Genomic DNA, 8,830 nt, shown 5'->3' with positions numbered 1-8,830 from the left:
TGCGTAAGATCATGCATATGCATGAACCTTGCCTTTGCCATTGGATGGTTACCAGGCAACGTGAGCACGACCTTCTTAATATTCATTAGCATAGCCCGTACCATAGTAGCATTTGTAATTTCGTTTGGTTTGCAGTCATTGGACGAGTGTAGTGGAGGGAGGGGTGACACACAGCAACTTTCAACAGCACAGTCACTCACTGTGGTGTTCAAAAACTGGCTGCCACAGAAGAGGCTTTGATGCAGGTCAGAGGATTAGACCATTTTACACCGGTAGTCTGGATGAGGAAACTAACCTACTTGCGTTTGATGTGGTTGTGTATAGATAGTAAACTCAGGTATTTTTAGTTTGATAAAAATGCCTGAAGAAAACAAGTATAACATTTGGTTTTAAATGTATTAAGTTAAAGGATTAGTTCACTTCAAAATGAAAATTTCCTGATAATTTACTCACCCCTATCTCATCCAAGATGTTCATAACTTTCTTTCTTCAGTCGAAAATAAATTAAGTTTTTTGAGGAAAATATTCAAGGATTTTTCTTCACATAGGCCTACTGGTTTTCAATGGCAACCAACGGTTGGGCAGCAGTGGGTCGGGGTTTATGTAGGTTGGCGGTTCAATCCCCGGTTCCACCTGACCAAGTGTCGAGGTGTCCATGAGCAAGACACCTAACCCCAGCTGCTCCCGACAAGCTGGTGCCTTTCATGGCTGACATCGCTGTCCGTGTATGAATGTGAGGCAATATGTAAAGCGCTTTGGATGGCCATAGGGTCTGTTGAAAGTGCTATATAAATGCAGTCCATTTACCAAGGTCAAAATCAATGCAGTTTCAAAGGGCTTCGCATTACTTCAGAGACTGAACTATTCCAGCTGGGTCTTATCCAGTGAAACAATCAGTAATTAAAAAAAAAGAATAAAACAATTATATTCTTCAAGTTCTTAACCTCAAATGTGCATTTTTTTTTTCTTATTCACTGCATATGACGTCATCAAATCGGAAAAGCATGTGATGTATGTGGAAGTACTACCGACCCAGTGCTGAAACTCTCATGTTCTTCTCCAACTGTAAAATTGCCTGACATTGTTGTTTAATCCTTTATTTTTCTAAAGGGGATTTTATTTTATTTTTTGTGCACCTTTAAAGATGGGGTTGGTACTTCCACCCCCTCCATGTGTGTGACCTTTCTGACTTCGTGAAGAAGCACAACACCAAAGTCGTGCATGTGAGGTTAAAAAGTAGCCTCTCAAGCCCTTTAAAAATTGCACTGATTTGGACCTTCAACCGTTGGTTGCCATTGAAGTCCATTATTTGAAGAAAAATTCTGTAATGATTTTCACAGAAAAAAACTTGAATGAAGAAATAAAGACATGAACATCTTGGATGAGATGGGGGTTAGTAAATTATCAGGAACATTTTAATTTTGAAGTGAACTAATCCTTTAAGTTAGGTTTTTATAATACCTTAATATTCAGAATATTGCTTAGATTAGCTGGGTTTTAAAGGTACACTCTGCAATGTTTTGCAAAAAAAAAAAAAATGTCAAGTCAATTTAAACACACTCATGAGAGGAAGTGGTTTTATTCTACATGGAGTTCTGCTCTGGTGAGATCACATGACCTAGCCTAGAAATAAAGGCCCTGTCCCAAATGGCACCCCAAACCCTCACGACCTTCCTCTGAGTCCGCACTTTCACGACGTAATCCCGCTTTGACTGCCGGGTAGAAGTCCTCTGCGTAGCTTAAATGACGAATTGGACACCCTACGGTCTTGTGGACTTAACAGACATGCGCACGCAATGGCCATTGTAAGTCCACAAGACCAAAAGCCAAGGGCACATGAAATGTGCCATATGGGACAGGTCCAAAGACACACTCTAGCGGCAGCGAATTTAATTTGATGTGGGTCTGCCTTGTCGTGTCATGCAATTGACTGAGTTACTGATATAATAATACCATGGCTGTGTCTGAAATTGCATACTCTTGGAGTTGGAACTTTATGATTGTTTAAAAAAGTATGTTCCATCAAATATAGCATAAATTCAATCTGAACTGTCTTTGTCATGTGACACTGCCACTCATGGTATCATGGGAAAGTAAAGAATCCATTGTATGCACACTTCTGAATCCCACCAGAAGTTTAGGTCATCTATTGTATTTTTTGGCTACCATTTTGTGAATGTGAGTTCGGCATTCTACTTTTTTCACATACAGTTTTTTTTTGCCAGTTATCAACCTTATTTTTAACGTAACTGTTATGCTGCTCGATATTGAAAACTGGTATTTGCTATCATACTCTTTTAATGAATTATCATAATCAAACTGGTTTGTAGCGCAAATTGCTTAACCGTTTATTGCACTTTTTTGTAGTTCTAGGAAGTCTTGCATATTGCATATTCTAAGAAAATAGCTTACTTGTGTTTTGCAAAATTTATATCTGAAGGCAAAGTTTACTTTATTGTACTCAAACCACTTTATATATTATAAACAAGAAAACCAACCAACCACACAATATAAAAATAAACACAGTCTAACTTTTTCAGACACAACAACAGAGCTCGAGTCAATAATCCAGAGCGATAGTGGATTAGCATGTGTCCGTTCAACCAGTCCAAATAAGCATTAGACTATTAGAATAAAACACGGTGACCCACAGCTCTCATTACACAAATCGAGAACGAACACAAACAAAACTTATCTTTAAAAAATATTTAAAGTCTTAACCTTTGACAATGGCAACCGATACACGCTCTAATCAACATTTGAGAGTTATTCATTTATGTGTTCATTATCATGTAGTAAATCTGTTTCCTGTTTCACCTTACTTTCAAGAATGGGAGGGAAGTCTATTGTTCTGCTTTCCTGAACATTTCGTGGTTCTCTCTCATATTGTGTCTAGTTTGCAAAGAAGCTTAAAGATTATGAGAAGTGAGTGAGACCCACTCTAAGTACATCCCTGTTTATGACCCACATTTTGAAATCCTGACCGACAGAGAACCAGAAAGACGTTTTATAACAGCCTGTAATTACCTAATGTTCGTTCTAGTTGAAACACAGCTACTTTATTTTTAGAATACAAACTTCCATGTTTATATTTACTTATCGATCAGTCCACCGCTAATGCATTAGCATGTTGTCGACACTGAGCGTCACCTAGGAATGCCCAGTTTTAAATGTGAGAATTTTCTTTACAGTTCTAAGATAAGGCACAGTATGGAGAAATCTACAGGATAAGTGCATTTTTATTGCTTTGGGTCGTATGGAGGAAACCTCTTTATAGTCAGACAATCCTTTGACTCAGCAGCTCTTGTGGAGCCTATGGTAAGAGATTATCCTGCGGGCTGAGTCTTGTGGTTATGCGATGACCACTGTTAACTAGGTCTGTTTCCACTAATGGCGACCACTTTATCCTTTTCTCAAAACCACGCCGACTTCTGGGTCCTCCCCTTGTTGCTATCATTGTAGTATCTGCAACGCTATGAATGAATGCAGATAAAGAATGAAGCATGGCTGTTTAATCTTATTCAGTTTTAAAAAGGCAGAGGTGTAGAGACATGCCTACATGCCTTTACCTTCTGCTTCAAACCCTTGTGCAGCAGAAACATTAAAGGTCAGTGCCACCCTTTTCTCCAAACAATTGGCCTAATCTCTTTTAAAATGACCTGAATTTGGTTCAATACATTTTGATGTGGATTTTTATAATAGTGATTTGCAAATCACATGGGTCGTAATCCTGGCTGCCTTTGCTGAACTGTGCCGAAATCACATTTATCCAAAGTAATAGATGACACGACCCTTAGTTTCATTCAAGCTGCCTGTGAGATATTAAAGAATTAGTATTTTATGTTTAATCATAAGTGAATGCGTACCGGCAGGACAGGGACTGCAGTACGTGTGATGAGATGAGAATTATTCATCATTACAGTAGGTCATTATGTTGAGAGGATGATGATAAACACAATTCACGTTTCTTATAATGGACGTTTTTGAAATGAGCAATGTTGTTGAATGCAGAAATCACTTTTTTTTATCAGAAATATCTAAACATGCCTAAACTTTAGAACTTGTTTTAAAGACCCCCTGTGGTTAAAATCATGTTTTTAATGTTTTTTCTACTATGTGGAGTTTTTAATATGCTTTGAGACAAACCGTGTGCAAATTCATCAGACTATTGCTGAATATTTTCCCCTCAGGGTTTTTTTTTTTTCTTTTCTTTTTTTCTAAAGACTGTTTGAAACCACCCATGTTTCCTACACCACAAACGTAACCATAGCGGTAACCAATCAATTTACTGACTTTAATTAGCTGTTTGATAACATAGTCAATCCAAAGGCTATATAAATTAGTGTTATGTACCCAAGTTGTAGAGAACGATACATATTACGTATTCTTTTGAATCCGTTTCTGGTTCAAACATAGAGTATATGGCTGAATTATTAAGTAATATTTCAACTGCCATTGTGTAGCATTGAAAAGCATGACAAGTGTGGCTCAGTTCATGGACATTAGAAAAACATATTCCTTACTGCAAGTCTCTTCTATTTACAATGTGCCTTTGAATACTTAAATAAAGAGACTTGCAGAAAAGAAATATGTTTTTCTAATGTCCATGAACCAAACCATGTTTTCACTTGACGCTCACTCTTCTAGTAATAATTTTTCATCAAGCATCAGTTCATTTATGGGAAACTGACTGCATTTTTCTTTACCTTAAAAGGACATGATTTGATTTGATCTGATCTGATCTGGAATGGTGGGTGTGGATAACTGAATGCATGGACTAAAGCCTTATCTTTACATGAGTCAGCGACTCATATATGAAATAGGTCTTTTATGCTTATCAAGGCTGATCAGAAAAAACTAAACAAATGTGAATGCTGTATTACATTCTGAAATATTATTGCAATTAAAAAAAAAAGTTTTCTATTGTAATATATTTTAAAATGTAATTTATTCCTTATGTCAAAGCTGAATTTTCAGCATCATTGCTCCGTTCTCTGGTGTAACATGATTCTCCAGAAATCATTGCTGATTTGATGCTCAAAAAACATGTCCTGTCATATTATAATTAGTTTTATAGTTTGAATGACCAATAATAATAATAATAATAATAATAATAATAATAATAATAATAATAATAATAATAATAATAATAATAATAATAATAAGCAAGAATAAAATACAGTAACTGTTTTGTAAGGTATATGTGGTGCAAATGACTGAGGAAGCATATAAGGCTGCAGATATGTCTGTTCCTAAGACCCGTTTACACCTAGGATGATAAAAATATAGTTCTAAAAATCATTCTCAATATTAAAGACTACCACAGCAAAACGATATAGAGAAACAATATTGTTGGAATCAGTTTCAGAAGGATTTTGTCTAGCGGATGAACGATAAAAACATTGCCAATATGAATTCATCCTGCTTTAAGAATGAGAGTATTTAAAGCAACAAAAAGCTTAGAATAAACCTCCGCTGGTGTGGACGATAATATAGTTATCTTTAGTTATCGTAATATTTTGCTCTTACTATGGCCTGTAAAAGTCCTGTAGATTCATTGGATTATACCAAAGTTCAGTAACATTAAAATATTTCCTACTGTGGACTGTATGTTTGAGAGGGTGAGGTCAGTGTTTGTTTTTCACTGATTACAGATCAGTGATAATCACATCTGATGTCAGATGTAGGTTAGTCGGTGCACGTATGCTCTGCTGTATCGTCGAGTTCTTCTTTGTGTAGGTAGGGCTTAAATGCTGCCTGAGACCTAAATCTTTTTTATACCACTTGAGAGACACTAATGAGAGAAAAAGGATATAGGGAAAACAGGGACAAGACACTGTTTATCCCCGAGCTCTCAAATCTCTCTTCTTCCTAGAAGTCACAGGACAGTGCAGTGAAGTTTTGACCTGCTGTCACCTTCCTCTGAAGGAATTAGACTTCACCAGGACATATGTTTAATTAATGAAAGTCCCTGTTATCACTGCAACAGTGTGTGTGTGTGTGTGTGTGTGTGTGTGTGTGTGTGTGTGTGTGTGTGTGTGTGTGTGTGTGTGTGTGTGTGTGTGTGTGTGTGTGTGTGTGTGTGTGAGAGAGAGAGAGAGAGAGAGAGAGAGAGAGAGAGAGAGAGAGAAAATATATCTTACATTTCTTATTGGTGGCATATATATGGGTTAAGCAAGATAAAATAAACAATTCAAGATATACTCATGCAAAGAGATACTATCTTACACAGTTTTGCTTCTCAAGTAAAATCTTGTTTTTAGAGTATAGGTACCAGTACAACGCTGTCACTGGGGCGGGTCACTATAGGTTCAAAAGTTTAACTTTACTCACCCCCAAATGGCACATATTAGTACCTTAAAGGGATAGTTCACCCAAAAATAATGTTTTTATGTTTATTTGCATACCCCCAGAGTAAAAAACAAAACAAAACATAAATACTGTTATGTTTCTCGTAAACCGATTGTTTCGTGTTTTAAGACATCAACGTGTCGCCACGTGCCACAGGGTTTAATATGGATTCGTATGACTGTTTTTTACTCTCATAGTGGAAAAAACAAACAAAAAAACATTGACATTGACATGCATGATACGCACAACAGTTGAGGTTAAAAATCTTCATTTGTGTTCTATTGAATAAACAAACACACCTACATATTGGATGCAGGATAAACATAACATTTCCATTTTTGAGTGAACTATCCCTTTAAAAGGTACATATCAGTACTTTAAGTGCACGTGTTAGTACCTTAAAGGTACATATTAATACCTTTTTCAGTTTTGTTCCTTATAGGGTACTGCCATCCATGACAGTGAAGCTTGATATTTTGTAGTGTAGAGATCAAATGTACATTGATTAACAGTCATTAACATAAAGTGTTATGTACAATTTAACCATTCATTGGACACAACCTCAATGCTACAGAAAGTTTGGCTAAACAAATGGTGGGAACGGGACTTTTTTAGAGATAAGGAAGACTCTTAAGACAAAAAAGACACACACACACACACACACACACACACACACACACACACACACACACACACACACACACACACACACACACACACACACACACACACACACACACACACACACACACACACACACACACACACACACACACACACATACACACACACACACAAACACACACACACATATTTAGCTTGTCAAATTTGCCCCTATTTGGGTGTGAGCAAAAACACCCTGTTTTTGTGTGTGTTCCTTTAAATGCAAATGAGCTGCTACTGCTCCCCGCCCCCCTTCCAGCTGCTCCTTTACACACGCTTCATATACAACGCCAACAACAAAACAAATCTCACTCAGCTAAAATGTTAGAAATAACCCTATTTTTATTGGAGTGCAGTCTTACATGAGACTCTGGAAGAGGTTGCAACTTTTAGACTGCACCTGGACGCTTCTGAATGTTAAGTGGATGTCACGTTGATTCAACTCTCGACAGCCTGTACTGACTATACAATGGATAATAAATGTGTTCATGAATTACGCAGACGGTGAGCATTTTCGGGATAAAAATAACAACATGGCGCTAGTCTCTTTGACAGTCAGCGACTATAACTTTAGCCATATTAGCTGTACAGCATTCTAGAAAGCTCATTCAGAAGGCACATTTGCAAACATTCACAAAATATGAAACACAATATTCTGGATATGAAGTTAGAGCACAAAGCGTTCTTATTAACTCATCTTTTAGAAACCACTTTTTCACATTTTTTTCCGTATGGTACTGACCCTTGCATAATGCGTAAAATGATTTACGCAAATACATAACATTTTACAGACATTTTTGGAACATTTCCTCGTTGGCTCGGATGCCGGGAGCTTAAGGAGACTTGTATGTTCGTTGATACATCCAACGACAGAACATTTGTAATGTTTTTTTGACGCAGACATTGTAATACTCTAGCTAGCTGATATAGCGAGTAAACAGAAATGAGAGTTCTGCCTGGAATATTCAATGTTATGTCACGCATCACTTTCAGACCTGACCAATCACATCCTAGTCCACGGAGTATAAAAGATGGTCACTTACACATGTCTGAGTTTGCAGATGCTGACGCTGACAGTTACCTCCAACCTCCCCACCACCAGGATGGTCCCCGCTGTATATATGGTCCCTGGGGGTCGGCTGCGCCCCTGCCTTCATCTTCAGGCAGGATATCTAGAGTCCGTTACCCTCGAAATGGAAGCTAAGGATGGGGCCTATACCAAAGAACTCTAATTATCATACTTGCTGGACTATAAATAAATGTGTTCATTTTTGTGTCTGCCTAAAGGGCAGATCATGAACAGGGGCAGATCATGGGCTGGGTTTCCCTACTCAGGATTAGGGGAAATCTGAAACAGCGTCTTATGAGAGATTGATATGATTGATGGGGATTATAAAAAAAAAAGTATTGGGTGGATTTTTACCATTACAGGTTTACACATCAAGGACACACATCTGTGTTCAAACACCTTATAAAACTACATTTTGCATAATATGTTCCCTTTTTGCAACAGTCATTTATAATAAAATGCATGTTTTCAAGGTATGGCAAATGGTCTATATAATTATGTAATATTTAATGTACTAAATGTAATGTATTCGAGCATGTAATTTATATAGTTGCAAAGATTTTATCTCTAGATATAATCATTCTCCTGAAACTTTTTTTCAGGATTATTTGAACAAAAAGTAAAAAAAAAAAAAAGAACATAATTTATATGAAATATACATCTTTTGTAACATTATCAATTATTGTACCGTCCTTTTGATCTGATCAGTTTAAGGCATCCTTGCTAAAAGTAAAAATATTACTGAGC

The sequence above is a fragment of the Pseudorasbora parva genome, chromosome 2 (genome assembly GCF_024679245.1).
Source record: "Pseudorasbora parva isolate DD20220531a chromosome 2, ASM2467924v1, whole genome shotgun sequence".
In the NCBI taxonomy this organism is placed as follows: domain Eukaryota; kingdom Metazoa; phylum Chordata; class Actinopteri; order Cypriniformes; family Gobionidae; genus Pseudorasbora; species Pseudorasbora parva.
This window is presented reverse-complemented; position numbering follows the sequence as displayed.